General features: G+C 43.6%; 1 long non-coding RNA gene across 2 annotated transcripts in view; it reads right to left on the bottom strand.

Annotated features, from left to right (window-relative positions):
• Positions 1 to 18,401, bottom strand: part of LOC123726106 (uncharacterized) — a 77,283-nt gene that overhangs the window by 6,871 nt on the left and 52,011 nt on the right. The gene's annotated exons all lie outside the window — the stretch shown is intronic.

Below are 18,401 nucleotides of genomic sequence, written 5' to 3'. Positions count from 1 at the left end.
AAAGTATTATCATTCAGGCACATGCACAGACTACTCCTGTGTGTTAGTGTCTCAAAGCTGGGTTTAATTATGCAAGACACAGTGGCCGTTATTGGTGATTCTAATCATATAAAAACATCTCAGTGGGTGTTATAGGAACAGTAATGTCCTCAATCAATCACCTGTGGACAAATCATTATATTACACACACACAGGTTATGTTCATAAGCGAGCTCAAACGTATGCACACACACACATACATACAAGCACACACACACACATGCATGCACGGATACACACACAGACACACACACATTGGTTTTACTATCAAAGTGTGGACCCAAAAAATTTATTTCCCCAACCCATAATTCAAACCATTAACCTAACCCTAACCCCAAACCCCTAACCCCTAACCCTAAAACGAAACCTAACCCTAACTCTTAACCCTAACCCTAATCCTAACCCCTAACCCCTTACCTTAATTCTAACCCTAACCCTAATTCTAACCCTAACTCTAACCCTAATTCTAACCCTAAACCTAACCCTTAAGCCTAAAATATAATTTTTCTTTTTGGAGACCGGCGAAATGTCCCCACTTGTCAAAATGTCCTTGTTTTACTACCCTTGTGAGGACTTTTGGAACCCAAAAGGATAGTAAATGTAGACCAATCACACACACACAGGGAGGGACTTAATCATAACTGAAAGACATCTGTTATCTGCGACTAGGGACACAGACAGGAGCTTTTGTGTACAAATGTTGGGATAACACTTCACCGAATCACGTTTCTGACGTCTCTGATAACGTTTTCAGACTCTCTGATCCATGGCAGACAGGTGGGGTTGGCTGGCCCCTGGGTGGGGTGTGTGGACATGTGTGTGTGTGTGGGTGTGCGTGTGTGTGTCCGTTGTGTGCGTGTCCGTTGGGACTGGCCCCTGTTCCCTGAAGGGTTGAGTTGGGTTGGAGGGATTGGGGGTGGTTGATCTGAACAATAAACAGAGGAGCAACTAATACTGTCTGGTATAGGGCTTACATCACTCAGGAAACCAGTCCAGTCTGTCTAATACTGTCTGGTATAGGGCTTACATCACTCAGGAAACCAGTCCAGTCTGTCTAATACATCACTCAGGAAACCAGTCTAGTCTGTCTAATACTGTCTGGTATAGGGCTTACATCACTCAGGAAACCAGTCTAGTCTGTCTAATACTGTCTGGTATAGGGCTTACATCACTCAGGAAACCAGTCCAGTCTGTCTAATATTGTCTGGTATAGGGCTTACATCACTCAGGAAACCAGTCCAGTCTGTCTAATACTGTCTGGTATAGGGCTTACATCACTAGGGAAACCAGTCTAGTCTGTCTAATACTGTCTGGTATAGGGCTTACATCACTCAGGAAACCAGTCCAGTCTGTCTAATACTGTCTGGTATAGGGCTTACATCACTCAGGAAACCAGTCTAGTCTGTCTAATACTGTCTGGTATAGGGCTTACATCACTCAGGAAACCAGTCCAGTCTGTCTAATACTGTCTGGTATAGGGCTTACATCACTCAGGAAACCAGTCTAGTCTGTCTAATAGTGTCTGGTATAGGGCTTACATCACTCAGGAAACCAGTCTAGTCTGTCTAATACTGTCTGGTATAGGGCTTACATCACTCAGGAAACCAGTCTAGTCTGTCTAATACTGTCTGGTATAGGGCTTACATCACTCAGGAAACCAGTCTAGTCTGTCTAATACTGTCTGCTATAGGGCTTACATCACTCAGGAAACCAGTCTAGTGTGTCTAATAGTGTCTGGTATAGGGCTTACATCACTCAGGAAACCAGTCTAGTCTGTCTAATACTGTCTGGTATAGGGCTTACATCACTCAGGAAACCAGTCTAGTCTGTCTAATACTGTCTGGTATAGGGCTTACATCACTCAGGAAACCAGTCCAGTCTGTCTAAAACTGTCTGGTATAGGGCTTACATCACTAGGGAAACCAGTCTAGTCTGTCTAATACTGTCTGGTATAGGGCTTACATCACTCAGGAAACCAGTCCAGTCTGTCTAATACTGTCTGGTATAGGGCTTACATCACTCAGGAAACCAGTCTAGTCTGTCTATTAATGTCTGGTATAGGGCTTACATCACTCAGGAAACCAGTCTAGTCTGTCTAATACTGTCGGGTATAGGGCTTACATCACTCAGGAAACCAGTCTAGTCTGTCTAATACTGTCTGGTATAGGGCTTACATCACTCAGGAAACCAGTCCAGTCTGTCTAAAACTGTCTGGTATAGGGCTTACATCACTAGGGAAACCAGTCTAGTCTGTCTAATGCTGTCTGGTATAGGGCTTACATCACTCAGGAAACCAGTCCAGTCTGTCTAATACTGTCTGGTATAGGGCTTACATCACTCAGGAAACCAGTCTAGTCTGTCTATTAATGTCTGGTATAGGGCTTACATCACTCAGGAAACCAGTCTAGTCTGTCTAATACTGTCTGGTATAGGGCTTACATCACTCAGGAAACCAGTCTAGTCTGTCTAATACTGTCTGGTATAGGGCTTACATCACTCAGGAAACCAGTCTAGTCTGTCTAATACTGTCTGGTATAGGGCTTACAATACTCAGGAAACCAGTCTAGTCTGTCTAATACTGTCTGGTATAGGGCTTACATCACTCAGGAAACCAGTCCAGTCTGTCTAATACTGTCTGGTATAGGGCTTTCATCACTCAGGAAACCAGTCTAGTCTGTCTAATACATCACTCAGGAAACCAGTCTAGTCTGTCTAATACTGTCTGGTATAGGGCTTACATCACTCAGGAAACCAGTCCAGTCTGTCTAATACATCACTCAGGAAACCAGTCTAGTCTGTCTAATACTGTCTGGTATAGGGCTTACATCACTCAGGAAACCAGTCTAGTCTGTCTAATACTGTCTGCTATAGGGCTTACATCACTCAGGAAACCAGTCCAGTGTGTCTAATAGTGTCTGGTATAGGGCTTACATCACTCAGGAAACCAGTCTTGTCTGTCTAATAGTGTCTGGTATAGGGCTTACATCACCCAGGAAACCAGTCCAGTCTGTCTAATACTGTCTGGTATAGGGCTTACATCACTAGGGAAACCAGTCTAGTCTGTCTAATACTGTCTGGTATAGGGCTTACATCACTCAGGAAACCAGTCCAGTCTGTCTAATACTGTCTGGTATAGGGCTTACATCACTCAGGAAACCAGTCTAGTCTGTCTAATACTGTCTGGTATAGGGCTTACATCACTCAGGAAACCAGTCTAGTCTGTCTAATACTGTCTGGTATAGGGCTTACATCACTCAGGAAACCAGTCTAGTCTGTCTAATACTGTCTGGTATAGGGCTTACATCACTCAGGAAACCAGTCTAGTCTGTCTAATACTGTCTGGTATAGGGCTTACATCACTCAGGAAACCAGTCTAGTCTGTCTAATACTGTCTGGTAAAGTGCTTACATCACTCAGGAAACCAGTCTAGTCTGTCTAATACTGTCTGGTATAGGGCTTACATCACTCAGGAAACCAGTCTAGTCTGTTTAATACTGTCTGGTATAGGGCTTACATCACTCAGGAAACCAGTCTAGTCTGTCTAATACTGTCTGGTATAGGGCTTACATCACTCAGGAAACCAGTCTAGTCTGTCTAATACTGTCTGGTATAGGGCTTACATCACTCAGGAAACCAGTCTAGTCTGTCTAATACTGTCTGGTATAGGTCTTACATCACTCAGGAAACCAGTCTAGTCTGTCTAATACTGTCTGGTATAGGGCTTACATCACTCAGGAAACCAGTCCAGTCTGTCTAATACTGTCTGGTAAAGGGCTTACATTACTCAGGAAACCAGTCTATTCTGTCTAATACTGTCTGGTAAAGGGCTTACATCACTCAGGAAACCAGTCTAGTCTGTCTAATAGTGTCTGGTATAGGGCTTACCTCACTCAGGAAACCAGTCCAGTCTGTCTAATACTGTCTGGTATAGGGCTTACATCACTAGGGAAACCAGTCTAGTCTGTCTAATAGTGTCTGGTATAGGGCTTACATCACTCAGGAAACCAGTCCAGTCTGTCTAATACTGTCTGGTAAAGGGCTTACATCACTCAGGAAACCAGTCTAGTCTGTCTAATACTGTCTGGTATAGGGCTTACATCACTCAGGAAACCAGTCTAGTCTGTCTAATACTGTCTGGTATAGGGTTTACATCACTCAGGAAACCAGTCCAGTCTGTCTAATACTGTCTGGTAAAGTGCTTACATTACTCAGGAAACCAGTCTAGTCTGTCTAATACTGTCCGGTATAGGGCTTACATTACTCAGGAAACCAGTCCAGTCTGTCTAATAGTGTCTGGTATAGGGCTTACATCACTCAGGAAACCAGTCTAGTCTGTCTAATACTGTCTGGTATAGGGTTTACATCACTCAGGAAACAAGTCTAGTCTGTCTAATACTGTCTGGTATAGGGCTTACATCACTCAGGAAACCAGTCTAGTCTGTCTAATACTGTCTGGTAAAGGGCTTACATTACTCAGGAAACCAGTCTAGTCTGTCTAATACTGTCTGGTAAAGGGCTTACATCACTCAGGAAACCAGTCCAGTCTGTCTAATAGTGTCTGGTATAGGGCTTACATCACTCAGGAAACCAGTCTAGTCTGTCTAATACTGTCTGGTATAGGGTTTACATCACTCAGGAAACCAGTCCAGTCTGTCTAATACTGTCAGGTAAAGTGCTTACATTACTCAGGAAACACGTCTAGTCTGTCTAATACTGTCTGGTATAGGGCTTACATCACTCAGGAAACCAGTCTAGTCTGTCTAATACTGTCTGGTATAGGGCTTACATCACTCAGGAAACCAGTCTAGTCTGTCTAATACTGTCTGGTATAGGGCTTACATCACTCAGGAAACCAGTCCAGTCTGTCTAATACTGTCTGGTAAAGGGCTTACATCACTCAGGAAACCAGTCCAGACTGTCTAATACTGTCTGGTATAGGGCTTACATCACTCAGGAAACCAGTCTAGTCTGTCTAATACTGTCTGGTATAGGGCTTACATCACTCAGGAAACCAGTCTAGTCTGTCTAATAGTGTCTGGTATAGGGCTTACATCACTCAGGAAACCAGTCCAGTCTGTCTAATACTGTCTGGTAAAGGGCTTACATCACTCAGGAAACCAGTCTAGTCTGTCTAATAGTTTCTGGTATAGGGCTTACATCACTCAGGAAACCAGTCCAGTCTGTCTAATACTGTCTGGTATAGGGCTTACATCACTCAGGAAACCAGTCTAGTCTGTCTAATACTGTCTGGTATAGGGCTTACATCACTCAGGAAACCAGTCTAGTCTGTCTAATAGTGTCTGGTATAGGGCTTACATCACTCAGGAAACCAGTCTAGTCTGTCTAATACTGTCTGGTATAGGGCTTACATCACTCAGGAAACCAGTCTAGTCTGTCTAATACTGTCTGGTATAGGGCTTACATCACTCAGGAAACCAGTACAGTCTGTCTAATACTGTCTGGTAAAGGGCTTACATTACTCAGGAAACCAGTCTAGTCTGTCTAATACTGTCTGGTATAGGGCTTACATCACTCAGGAAACCAGTCCAGTCTGTCTAATACTGTCTGGTAAAGGGCTTACATCACTCAGGAAACCAGTCCAGTCTGTCTAATACTGTCTGGTATAGGGCTTACATCACTCAGGATACCAGTCTAGTCTGTCTAATACTGTCTGGTATAGGGCTTACATCACTCAGGAAACCAGTCTAGTCTGTCTAATACTGTCTGGTATAGGGCTTACATCACTCAGGAATCCAGTCTAGTCTGTCTAATACTGTCTGGTATAGGGCTTACATCACTCAGGAAACCAGTCTAGTCTGTCTAATACTGTCTGGTATAGGGTTTACATCACTCAGGAAACCAGTCCAGTCTGTCTAATACTGTCTGGTATAGGGCTTACATCGCTCAGGAAACCAGTCTAGTCTGTCTAATACTGTCTGGTATAGGGCTTACATCACTCAGGAAACCAGTCTAGTCTGTCTAATACTGTCTGGTATAGGGCTTACATCACTCAGGAAACCAGTCCAGTCTGTCTAATACATCACTCAGGAAACCAGTCTAGTCTGTCTAATACTGTCTGGTATAGGGCTTACATCACTCAGGAAACCAGTCTAGTCTGTCTAATACTGTCTGCTATAGGGCTTACATCACTCAGGAAACCAGTCCAGTGTGTCTAATAGTGTCTGGTATAGGGCTTACATCACTCAGGAAACCAGTCTTGTCTGTCTAATAGTGTCTGGTATAGGGCTTACATCACCCAGGAAACCAGTCCAGTCTGTCTAATACTGTCTGGTATAGGGCTTACATCACTAGGGAAACCAGTCTAGTCTGTCTAATACTGTCTGGTATAGGGCTTACATCACTCAGGAAACCAGTCCAGTCTGTCTAATACTGTCTGGTATAGGGCTTACATCACTCAGGAAACCAGTCTAGTCTGTCTAATACTGTCTGGTATAGGGCTTACATCACTCAGGAAACCAGTCTAGTCTGTCTAATACTGTCTGGTATAGGGCTTACATCACTCAGGAAACCAGTCTAGTCTGTCTAATACTGTCTGGTATAGGGCTTACATCACTCAGGAAACCAGTCTAGTCTGTCTAATACTGTCTGGTATAGGGCTTACATCACTCAGGAAACCAGTCTAGTCTGTCTAATACTGTCTGGTAAAGTGCTTACATCACTCAGGAAACCAGTCTAGTCTGTCTAATACTGTCTGGTATAGGGCTTACATCACTCAGGAAACCAGTCTAGTCTGTCTAATACTGTCTGGTATAGGGCTTACATCACTCAGGAAACCAGTCTAGTCTGTCTAATACTGTCTGGTATAGGGCTTACATCACTCAGGAAACCAGTCTAGTCTGTCTAATACTGTCTGGTATAGGGCTTACATCACTCAGGAAACCAGTCCAGTCTGTCTAATACATCACTCAGGAAACCAGTCTAGTCTGTCTAATACTGTCTGGTATAGGGCTTACATCACTAGGGAAACCAGTCTAGTCTGTCTAATAGTGTCTGGTATAGGGCTTACATCACTCAGGAAACCAGTCCAGTCTGTCTAATACTGTCTGGTAAAGGGCTTACATCACTCAGGAAACCAGTCTAGTCTGTCTAATACTGTCTGGTATAGGGCTTACATCACTCAGGAAACCAGTCTAGTCTGTCTAATACTGTCTGGTATAGGGTTTACATCACTCAGGAAACCAGTCCAGTCTGTCTAATACTGTCTGGTAAAGTGCTTACATTACTCAGGAAACCAGTCTAGTCTGTCTAATACTGTCTGGTATAGGGCTTACATCACTCAGGAAACCAGTCCAGTCTGTCTAATAGTGTCTGGTATAGGGCTTACATCACTCAGGAAACCAGTCTAGTCTGTCTAATACTGTCTGGTATAGGGTTTACATCACTCAGGAAACAAGTCTAGTCTGTCTAATACTGTCTGGTATAGGGCTTACATCACTCAGGAAACCAGTCTAGTCTGTCTAATACTGTCTGGTAAAGGGCTTACATTACTCAGGAAACCAGTCTAGTCTGTCTAATACTGTCTGGTAAAGGGCTTACATCACTCAGGAAACCAGTCCAGTCTGTCTAATAGTGTCTGGTATAGGGCTTACATCACTCAGGAAACCAGTCTAGTCTGTCTAATACTGTCTGGTATAGGGTTTACATCACTCAGGAAACCAGTCCAGTCTGTCTAATACTGTCAGGTAAAGTGCTTACATTACTCAGGAAACACGTCTAGTCTGTCTAATACTGTCTGGTATAGGGCTTACATCACTCAGGAAACCAGTCTAGTCTGTCTAATACTGTCTGGTATAGGGCTTACATCACTCAGGAAACCAGTCTAGTCTGTCTAATACTGTCTGGTATAGGGCTTACATCACTCAGGAAACCAGTCCAGTCTGTCTAATACTGTCTGGTAAAGGGCTTACATCACTCAGGAAACCAGTCCAGACTGTCTAATACTGTCTGGTATAGGGCTTACATCACTCAGGAAACCAGTCTAGTCTGTCTAATACTGTCTGGTATAGGGCTTACATCACTCAGGAAACCAGTCTAGTCTGTCTAATAGTGTCTGGTATAGGGCTTACATCACTCAGGAAACCAGTCCAGTCTGTCTAATACTGTCTGGTAAAGGGCTTACATCACTCAGGAAACCAGTCTAGTCTGTCTAATAGTTTCTGGTATAGGGCTTACATCACTCAGGAAACCAGTCCAGTCTGTCTAATACTGTCTGGTATAGGGCTTACATCACTCAGGAAACCAGTCTAGTCTGTCTAATACTGTCTGGTATAGGGCTTACATCACTCAGGAAACCAGTCTAGTCTGTCTAATAGTGTCTGGTATAGGGCTTACATCACTCAGGAAACCAGTCTAGTCTGTCTAATACTGTCTGGTATAGGGCTTACATCACTCAGGAAACCAGTCTAGTCTGTCTAATACTGTCTGGTATAGGGCTTACATCACTCAGGAAACCAGTACAGTCTGTCTAATACTGTCTGGTAAAGGGCTTACATTACTCAGGAAACCAGTCTAGTCTGTCTAATACTGTCTGGTATAGGGCTTACATCACTCAGGAAACCAGTCCAGTCTGTCTAATACTGTCTGGTAAAGGGCTTACATCACTCAGGAAACCAGTCCAGTCTGTCTAATACTGTCTGGTATAGGGCTTACATCACTCAGGATACCAGTCTAGTCTGTCTAATACTGTCTGGTATAGGGCTTACATCACTCAGGAAACCAGTCTAGTCTGTCTAATACTGTCTGGTATAGGGCTTACATCACTCAGGAATCCAGTCTAGTCTGTCTAATACTGTCTGGTATAGGGCTTACATCACTCAGGAAACCAGTCTAGTCTGTCTAATACTGTCTGGTATAGGGTTTACATCACTCAGGAAACCAGTCCAGTCTGTCTAATACTGTCTGGTATAGGGCTTACATCGCTCAGGAAACCAGTCTAGTCTGTCTAATACTGTCTGGTATAGGGCTTACATCGCTCAGTAAACCAGTCTAGTCTGTCTAATACTGTCTGGTATAGGGCTTACATCACTCAGGAAACCAGTCTAGTCTGTCTAATACTGTCTGGTATAGGGCTTACATCACTCAGGAAACCAGTCTAGTCTGTCTAATACTGTCTGGTATAGGGCTTACATCACTCAGGAAACCAGTCCAGTCTGTCTAATACATCACTCAGGAAACCAGTCTAGTCTGTCTAATACTGTCTGGTATAGGGCTTACATCACTCAGGAAACCAGTCTAGTCTGTCTGATACTGTCTGCTATAGGGCTTACATCACTCAGGAAACCAGTCCAGTGTGTCTAATAGTGTCTGGTATAGGGCTTACATCACTCAGGAAACCAGTCTTGTCTGTCTAATAGTGTCTGGTATAGGGCTTACATCACCCAGGAAACCAGTCCAGTCTGTCTAATACTGTCTGGTATAGGGCTTACATCACTAGGGAAACCAGTCTAGTCTGTCTAATACTGTCTGGTATAGGGCTTACATCACTCAGGAAACCAGTCCAGTCTGTCTAATACTGTCTGGTATAGGGCTTACATCACTCAGGAAACCAGTCTAGTCTGTCTAATACTGTCTGGTATAGGGCTTACATCACTCAGGAAACCAGTCTAGTCTGTCTAATACTGTCTGGTATAGGGCTTACATCACTCAGGAAACCAGTCTAGTCTGTCTAATACTGTCTGGTATAGGGCTTACATCACTCAGGAAACCAGTCTAGTCTGTCTAATACTGTCTGGTATAGGGCTTACATCACTCAGGAAACCAGTCTAGTCTGTCTAATACTGTCTGGTAAAGTGCTTACATCACTCAGGAAACCAGTCTAGTCTGTCTAATACTGTCTGGTATAGGGCTTACATCACTCAGGAAACCAGTCTAGTCTGTTTAATACTGTCTGGTATAGGGCTTACATCACTCAGGAAACCAGTCTAGTCTGTCTAATACTGTCTGGTATAGGGCTTACATCACTCAGGAAACCAGTCTAGTCTGTCTAATAATGTCTGGTATAGGGCTTACATCAATCAGGAAACCAGTCTAGTCTGTCTAATACTGTCTGGTATAGGTCTTACATCACTCAGGAAACCAGTCTAGTCTGTCTAATACTGTCTGGTATAGGGCTTACATCACTCAGGAAACCAGTCCAGTCTGTCTAATACTGTCTGGTAAAGGGCTTACATTACTCAGGAAACCAGTCTAGTCTGTCTAATACTGTCTGGTAAAGGGCTTACATCACTCAGGAAACCAGTCTAGTCTGTCTAATAGTGTCTGGTATAGGGCTTACCTCACTCAGGAAACCAGTCCAGTCTGTCTAATACTGTCTGGTATAGGGCTTACATCACTAGGGAAACCAGTCTAGTCTGTCTAATAGTGTCTGGTATAGGGCTTACATCACTCAGGAAACCAGTCCAGTCTGTCTAATACTGTCTGGTAAAGGGCTTACATCACTCAGGAAACCAGTCTAGTCTGTCTAATACTGTCTGGTATAGGGCTTACATCACTCAGGAAACCAGTCTAGTCTGTCTAATACTGTCTGGTATAGGGTTTACATCACTCAGGAAACCAGTCCAGTCTGTCTAATACTGTCTGGTAAAGTGCTTACATTACTCAGGAAACCAGTCTAGTCTGTCTAATACTGTCTGGTATAGGGCTTACATCACTCAGGAAACCAGTCCAGTCTGTCTAATAGTGTCTGGTATAGGGCTTACATCACTCAGGAAACCAGTCTAGTCTGTCTAATACTGTCTGGTATAGGGTTTACATCACTCAGGAAACAAGTCTAGTCTGTCTAATACTGTCTGGTATAGGGCTTACATCACTCAGGAAACCAGTCTAGTCTGTCTAATACTGTCTGGTAAAGGGCTTACATTACTCAGGAAACCAGTCTAGTCTGTCTAATACTGTCTGGTAAAGGGCTTACATCACTCAGGAAACCAGTCCAGTCTGTCTAATAGTGTCTGGTATAGGGCTTACATCACTCAGGAAACCAGTCTAGTCTGTCTAATACTGTCTGGTATAGGGTTTACATCACTCAGGAAACCAGTCCAGTCTGTCTAATACTGTCAGGTAAAGTGCTTACATTACTCAGGAAACACGTCTAGTCTGTCTAATACTGTCTGGTATAGGGCTTACATCACTCAGGAAACCAGTCTAGTCTGTCTAATACTGTCTGGTATAGGGCTTACATCACTCAGGAAACCAGTCTAGTCTGTCTAATACTGTCTGGTATAGGGCTTACATCACTCAGGAAACCAGTCCAGTCTGTCTAATACTGTCTGGTAAAGGGCTTACATCACTCAGGAAACCAGTCCAGACTGTCTAATACTGTCTGGTATAGGGCTTACATCACTCAGGAAACCAGTCTAGTCTGTCTAATACTGTCTGGTATAGGGCTTACATCACTCAGGAAACCAGTCTAGTCTGTCTAATAGTGTCTGGTATAGGGCTTACATCACTCAGGAAACCAGTCCAGTCTGTCTAATACTGTCTGGTAAAGGGCTTACATCACTCAGGAAACCAGTCTAGTCTGTCTAATAGTTTCTGGTATAGGGCTTACATCACTCAGGAAACCAGTCCAGTCTGTCTAATACTGTCTGGTATAGGGCTTACATCACTCAGGAAACCAGTCTAGTCTGTCTAATACTGTCTGGTATAGGGCTTACATCACTCAGGAAACCAGTCTAGTCTGTCTAATAGTGTCTGGTATAGGGCTTACATCACTCAGGAAACCAGTCTAGTCTGTCTAATACTGTCTGGTATAGGGCTTACATCACTCAGGAAACCAGTCTAGTCTGTCTAATACTGTCTGGTATAGGGCTTACATCACTCAGGAAACCAGTACAGTCTGTCTAATACTGTCTGGTAAAGGGCTTACATTACTCAGGAAACCAGTCTAGTCTGTCTAATACTGTCTGGTATAGGGCTTACATCACTCAGGAAACCAGTCCAGTCTGTCTAATACTGTCTGGTAAAGGGCTTACATCACTCAGGAAACCAGTCCAGTCTGTCTAATACTGTCTGGTATAGGGCTTACATCACTCAGGATACCAGTCTAGTCTGTCTAATACTGTCTGGTATAGGGCTTACATCACTCAGGAAACCAGTCTAGTCTGTCTAATACTGTCTGGTATAGGGCTTACATCACTCAGGAATCCAGTCTAGTCTGTCTAATACTGTCTGGTATAGGGCTTACATCGCTCAGGAAACCAGTCTAGTCTGTCTAATACTGTCTGGTATAGGGCTTACATCGCTCAGTAAACCAGTCTAGTCTGTCTAATACTGTCTGGTATAGGGCTTACATCACTCAGAAAACCAGTCTAGTCTGTCTAATACTGTCTGGTATAGGGCTTACATCACTCAGGAAACCAGTCTAGTCTGTCTAATACTGTCTGGTATAGGGCTTACATCACTCAGGAAACCAGTCCAGTCTGTCTAATACATCACTCAGGAAACCAGTCTAGTCTGTCTAATACTGTCTGGTATAGGGCTTACATCACTCAGGAAACCAGTCTAGTCTGTCTAATACTGTCTGCTATAGGGCTTACATCACTCAGGAAACCAGTCCAGTGTGTCTAATAGTGTCTGGTATAGGGCTTACATCACTCAGGAAACCAGTCTAGTCTGTCTAATAGTGTCTGGTATAGGGCTTACATCACTCAGGAAACCAGTCCAGTCTGTCTAATACTGTCTGGTATAGGGCTTACATCACTAGGGAAACCAGTCTAGTCTGTCTAATACTGTCTGGTATAGGGCTTACATCACTCAGGAAACCAGTCTAGTCTGTCTAATACTGTCTGGTATAGGGCTTACATCACTCAGGAAACCAGTCCAGTCTGTCTAATACTGTCTGGTAAAGGGCTTACATCACTCAGGAAACCAGTCCAGACTGTCTAATACTGTCTGGTATAGGGCTTACATCACTCAGGAAACCAGTCTAGTCTGTCTAATACTGTCTGGTATAGGGCTTACATCACTCAGGAAACCAGTCTAGTCTGTCTAATAGTGTCTGGTATAGGGCTTACATCACTCAGGAAACCAGTCCAGTCTGTCTAATACTGTCTGGTAAAGGGCTTACATCACTCAGGAAACCAGTCTAGTCTGTCTAATAGTTTCTGGTATAGGGCTTACATCACTCAGGAAACCAGTCCAGTCTGTCTAATACTGTCTGGTATAGGGCTTACATCACTCAGGAAACCAGTCTAGTCTGTCTAATACTGTCTGGTATAGGGCTTACATCACTCAGGAAACCAGTCTAGTCTGTCTAATAGTGTCTGGTATAGGGCTTACATCACTCAGGAAACCAGTCTAGTCTGTCTAATACTGTCTGGTATAGGGCTTACATCACTCAGGAAACCAGTCTAGTCTGTCTAATACTGTCTGGTATAGGGCTTACATCACTCAGGAAACCAGTACAGTCTGTCTAATACTGTCTGGTAAAGGGCTTACATTACTCAGGAAACCAGTCTAGTCTGTCTAATACTGTCTGGTATAGGGCTTACATCACTCAGGAAACCAGTCCAGTCTGTCTAATACTGTCTGGTAAAGGGCTTACATCACTCAGGAAACCAGTCCAGTCTGTCTAATACTGTCTGGTATAGGGCTTACATCACTCAGGATACCAGTCTAGTCTGTCTAATACTGTCTGGTATAGGGCTTACATCACTCAGGAAACCAGTCTAGTCTGTCTAATACTGTCTGGTATAGGGCTTACATCACTCAGGAATCCAGTCTAGTCTGTCTAATACTGTCTGGTATAGGGCTTACATCGCTCAGGAAACCAGTCTAGTCTGTCTAATACTGTCTGGTATAGGGCTTACATCGCTCAGTAAACCAGTCTAGTCTGTCTAATACTGTCTGGTATAGGGCTTACATCACTCAGAAAACCAGTCTAGTCTGTCTAATACTGTCTGGTATAGGGCTTACATCACTCAGGAAACCAGTCTAGTCTGTCTAATACTGTCTGGTATAGGGCTTACATCACTCAGGAAACCAGTCCAGTCTGTCTAATACATCACTCAGGAAACCAGTCTAGTCTGTCTAATACTGTCTGGTATAGGGCTTACATCACTCAGGAAACCAGTCTAGTCTGTCTAATACTGTCTGCTATAGGGCTTACATCACTCAGGAAACCAGTCCAGTGTGTCTAATAGTGTCTGGTATAGGGCTTACATCACTCAGGAAACCAGTCTAGTCTGTCTAATACTGTCTGGTATAGGGCTTACATCACTCAGGAAACCAGTCCAGTCTGTCTAATACTGTCTGGTATAGGGCTTACATCACTAGGGAAACCAGTCTAGTCTGTCTAATACTGTCTGGTATAGGGCTTACATCACTCAGGAAACCAGTCTAGTCTGTCTAATACTGTCTGGTATAGGGCTTACATCACTCAGGAAACCAGTCCAGTCTGTCTAATACTGTCTGGTAAAGGGCTTACATCACTCAGGAAACCAGTCCAGACTGTCTAATACTGTCTGGTATAGGGCTTACATCACTCAGGAAACCAGTCTAGTCTGTCTAATACTGTCTGGTATAGGGCTTACATCACTCAGGAAACCAGTCTAGTCTGTCTAATAGTGTCTGGTATAGGGCTTACATCACTCAGGAAACCAGTCCAGTCTGTCTAATACTGTCTGGTAAAGGGCTTACATCACTCAGGAAACCAGTCTAGTCTGTCTAATAGTTTCTGGTATAGGGCTTACATCACTCAGGAAACCAGTCCAGTCTGTCTAATACTGTCTGGTATAGGGCTTACATCACTCAGGAAACCAGTCTAGTCTGTCTAATACTGTCTGGTATAGGGCTTACATCACTCAGGAAACCAGTCTAGTCTGTCTAATAGTGTCTGGTATAGGGCTTACATCACTCAGGAAACCAGTCTAGTCTGTCTAATACTGTCTGGTATAGGGCTTACATCACTCAGGAAACCAGTCTAGTCTGTCTAATACTGTCTGGTATAGGGCTTACATCACTCAGGAAACCAGTACAGTCTGTCTAATACTGTCTGGTAAAGGGCTTACATTACTCAGGAAACCAGTCTAGTCTGTCTAATACTGTCTGGTATAGGGCTTACATCACTCAGGAAACCAGTCCAGTCTGTCTAATACTGTCTGGTAAAGGGCTTACATCACTCAGGAAACCAGTCCAGTCTGTCTAATACTGTCTGGTATAGGGCTTACATCACTCAGGATACCAGTCTAGTCTGTCTAATACTGTCTGGTATAGGGCTTACATCACTCAGGAAACCAGTCTAGTCTGTCTAATACTGTCTGGTATAGGGCTTACATCACTCAGGAATCCAGTCTAGTCTGTCTAATACTGTCTGGTATAGGGCTTACATCACTCAGGAAACCAGTCTAGTCTGTCTAATACTGTCTGTTATAGGGTTTACATCACTCAGGAAACCAGTCCAGTCTGTCTAATACTGTCTGGTATAGGGCTTACATCGCTCAGGAAACCAGTCTAGTCTGTCTAATACTGTCTGGTATAGGGCTTACATCGCTCAGTAAACCAGTCTAGTCTGTCTAATACTGTCTGGTATAGGGCTTACATCACTCAGAAAACCAGTCTAGTCTGTCTAATACTGTCTGGTATAGGGCTTACATCACTCAGGAAACCAGTCTAGTCTGTCTAATACTGTCTGGTATAGGGCTTACATCACTCAGGAAACCAGTCCAGTCTGTCTAATACATCACTCAGGAAACCAGTCTAGTCTGTCTAATACTGTCTGGTATAGGGCTTACATCACTCAGGAAACCAGTCTAGTCTGTCTAATACTGTCTGCTATAGGGCTTACATCACTCAGGAAACCAGTCCAGTGTGTCTAATAGTGTCTGGTATAGGGCTTACATCACTCAGGAAACCAGTCTAGTCTGTCTAATAGTGTCTGGTATAGGGCTTACATCACTCAGGAAACCAGTCCAGTCTGTCTAATACTGTCTGGTATAGGGCTTACATCACTAGGGAAACCAGTCTAGTCTGTCTAATACTGTCTGGTATAGGGCTTACATCACTCAGGAAACCAGTCCAGTCTGTCTAATACTGTCTGGTATAGGGCTTACATCACTCAGGAAACCAGTCTAGTCTGTCTAATACTGTCTGGTATAGGGCTTACATCACTCAGGAAACCAGTCTAGTCTGTCTAATACTGTCTGGTATAGGGCTTACATCACTCAGGAAACCAGTCTAGTCTGTCTAATACTGTCTGGTATAGGGCTTACATCACTCAGGAAACCAGTCTAGTCTGTCTAATACTGTCTGGTATAGGGCTTACATCACTCAGGAAACCAGTCTAGTCTGTCTAATACTGTCTGGTATAGGGCTTACATCACTCAGGAAACCAGTCTAGTCTGTCTAATACTGTCTGGTATAGGGCTTACATCACTCAGGAAACCAGTCCAGTCTGTCTAATACATCACTCAGGAAACCAGTCTAGTCTGTCTAATACTGTCTGGTATAGGGCTTACATCACTCAGGAAACCAGTCTAGTCTGTCTAATACTGTCTGCTATAGGGCTTACATCACTCAGGAAACCAGTCCAGTGTGTCTAATAGTGTCTGGTATAGGGCTTACATCACTCAGGAAACCAGTCTAGTCTGTCTAATAGTGTCTGGTATAGGGCTTACATCACTCAGGAAACCAGTCCAGTCTGTCTAATACTGTCTGGTATAGGGCTTAGATCACTAGGGAAACCAGTCTAGTCTGTCTAATACTGTCTGGTATAGGGCTTACATCACTCAGGAAACCAGTCCAGTCTGTCTAATACTGTCTGGTATAGGGCTTACATCACTCAGGAAACCAGTCTAGTCTGTCTAATACTGTCTGGTATAGGGCTTACATCACTCAGGAAACCAGTCTAGTCTGTCTAATACTGTCTGGTATAGGGCTTACATCACTCAGGAAACCAGTCTAGTCTGTCTAATACTGTCTGGTATAGGGCTTACATCACTCAGGAAACCAGTCTAGTCTGTCTAATACTGTCTGGTATAGGGCTTACATCACTCAGGAAACCAGTCTAGTCTGTCTAATACTGTCTGGTATAGGGCTTACATCACTCAGGAAACCAGTCTAGTCTGTCTAATACTGTCTGGTATAGGGCTTACATCACTCAGGAAACCAGTCTAGTCTGTCTAATACTGTCTGGTAAAGTGCTTACATCACTCAGGAAACCAGTCTAGTCTGTCTAATACTGTCTGGTATAGGGCTTACATCACTCAGGAAACCAGTCTAGTCTGTCTAATACTGTCTGGTATAGGGCTTACATCACTCAGGAAACCAGTCTAGTCTGTCTAATACTGTCTGGTGTAGGGCTTACATCACTGAGGAAACCAGTCTAGTCTGTCTAATACTGTCTGGTATAGGGCTTACATCACTCAGGAAACCAGTCTAGTCTGTCTAATACTGTCTGGTATAGGTCTTACATCACTCAGGAAACCAGTCCAGTCTGTCTAATACTGTCTGGTATAGGGCTTACATCACTCAGGAAACCAGTCCAGTCTGTCTAATACTGTCTGGTAAAGGGCTTACATTACTCAGGAAACCAGTCTAGTCTGTCTAATACTGTCTGGTAAAGGGCTTACATCACTCAGGAAACCAGTCTAGTCTGTCTAATAGTGTCTGGTATAGGGCTTACCTCACTCAGGAAACCAGTCCAGTCTGTCTAATACTGTCTGGTATAGGGCTTACATCACTAGGGAAACCAGTCTGGTCTGTCTAATAGTGTCTGGTATAGGGCTTACATCACTCAGGAAACCAGTCCAGTCTGTCTAATACTGTCTGGTAAAGGGCTTACATCACTCAGGAAACCAGTCTAGTCTGTCTAATACTGTCTGGTATAGGGCTTACATCACTCAGGAAACCAGTCTAGTCTGTCTAATACTGTCTGGTATAGGGTTTACATCACTCAGGAAACCAGTCCAGTCTGTCTAATTGTCTGGTAAAGTGCTTACATTACTCAGGAAACCAGTCTAGTCTGTCTAATACTGTCTGGTATAGGGCTTACATCACTCAGGAAACCAGTCCAGTCTGTCTAATAGTGTCTGGTATAGGGCTTACATCACTCAGGAAACCAGTCTAGTCTGTCTAATACTGTCTGGTATAGGGTTTACATCACTCAGGAAATCAGTCTAGTCTGTCTAATACTGTCTGGTATAGGGCTTACATCACTCAGGAATCCAGTCTAGTCTGTCTAATACTGTCTGGTATAGGGCTTACATCACTCAGGAAACCAGTCTAGTCTGTCTAATACTGTCTGTTATAGGGTTTACATCACTCAGGAAACCAGTCCAGTCTGTCTAATACTGTCTGGTATAGGGCTTACATCGCTCAGGAAACCAGTCTAGTCTGTCTAATACTGT

This window comes from Salmo salar, chromosome ssa01 (assembly GCF_905237065.1).
Source record: "Salmo salar chromosome ssa01, Ssal_v3.1, whole genome shotgun sequence".
NCBI lineage: Eukaryota > Metazoa > Chordata > Actinopteri > Salmoniformes > Salmonidae > Salmo > Salmo salar.
This window is presented reverse-complemented; position numbering and strand designations above follow the sequence as displayed.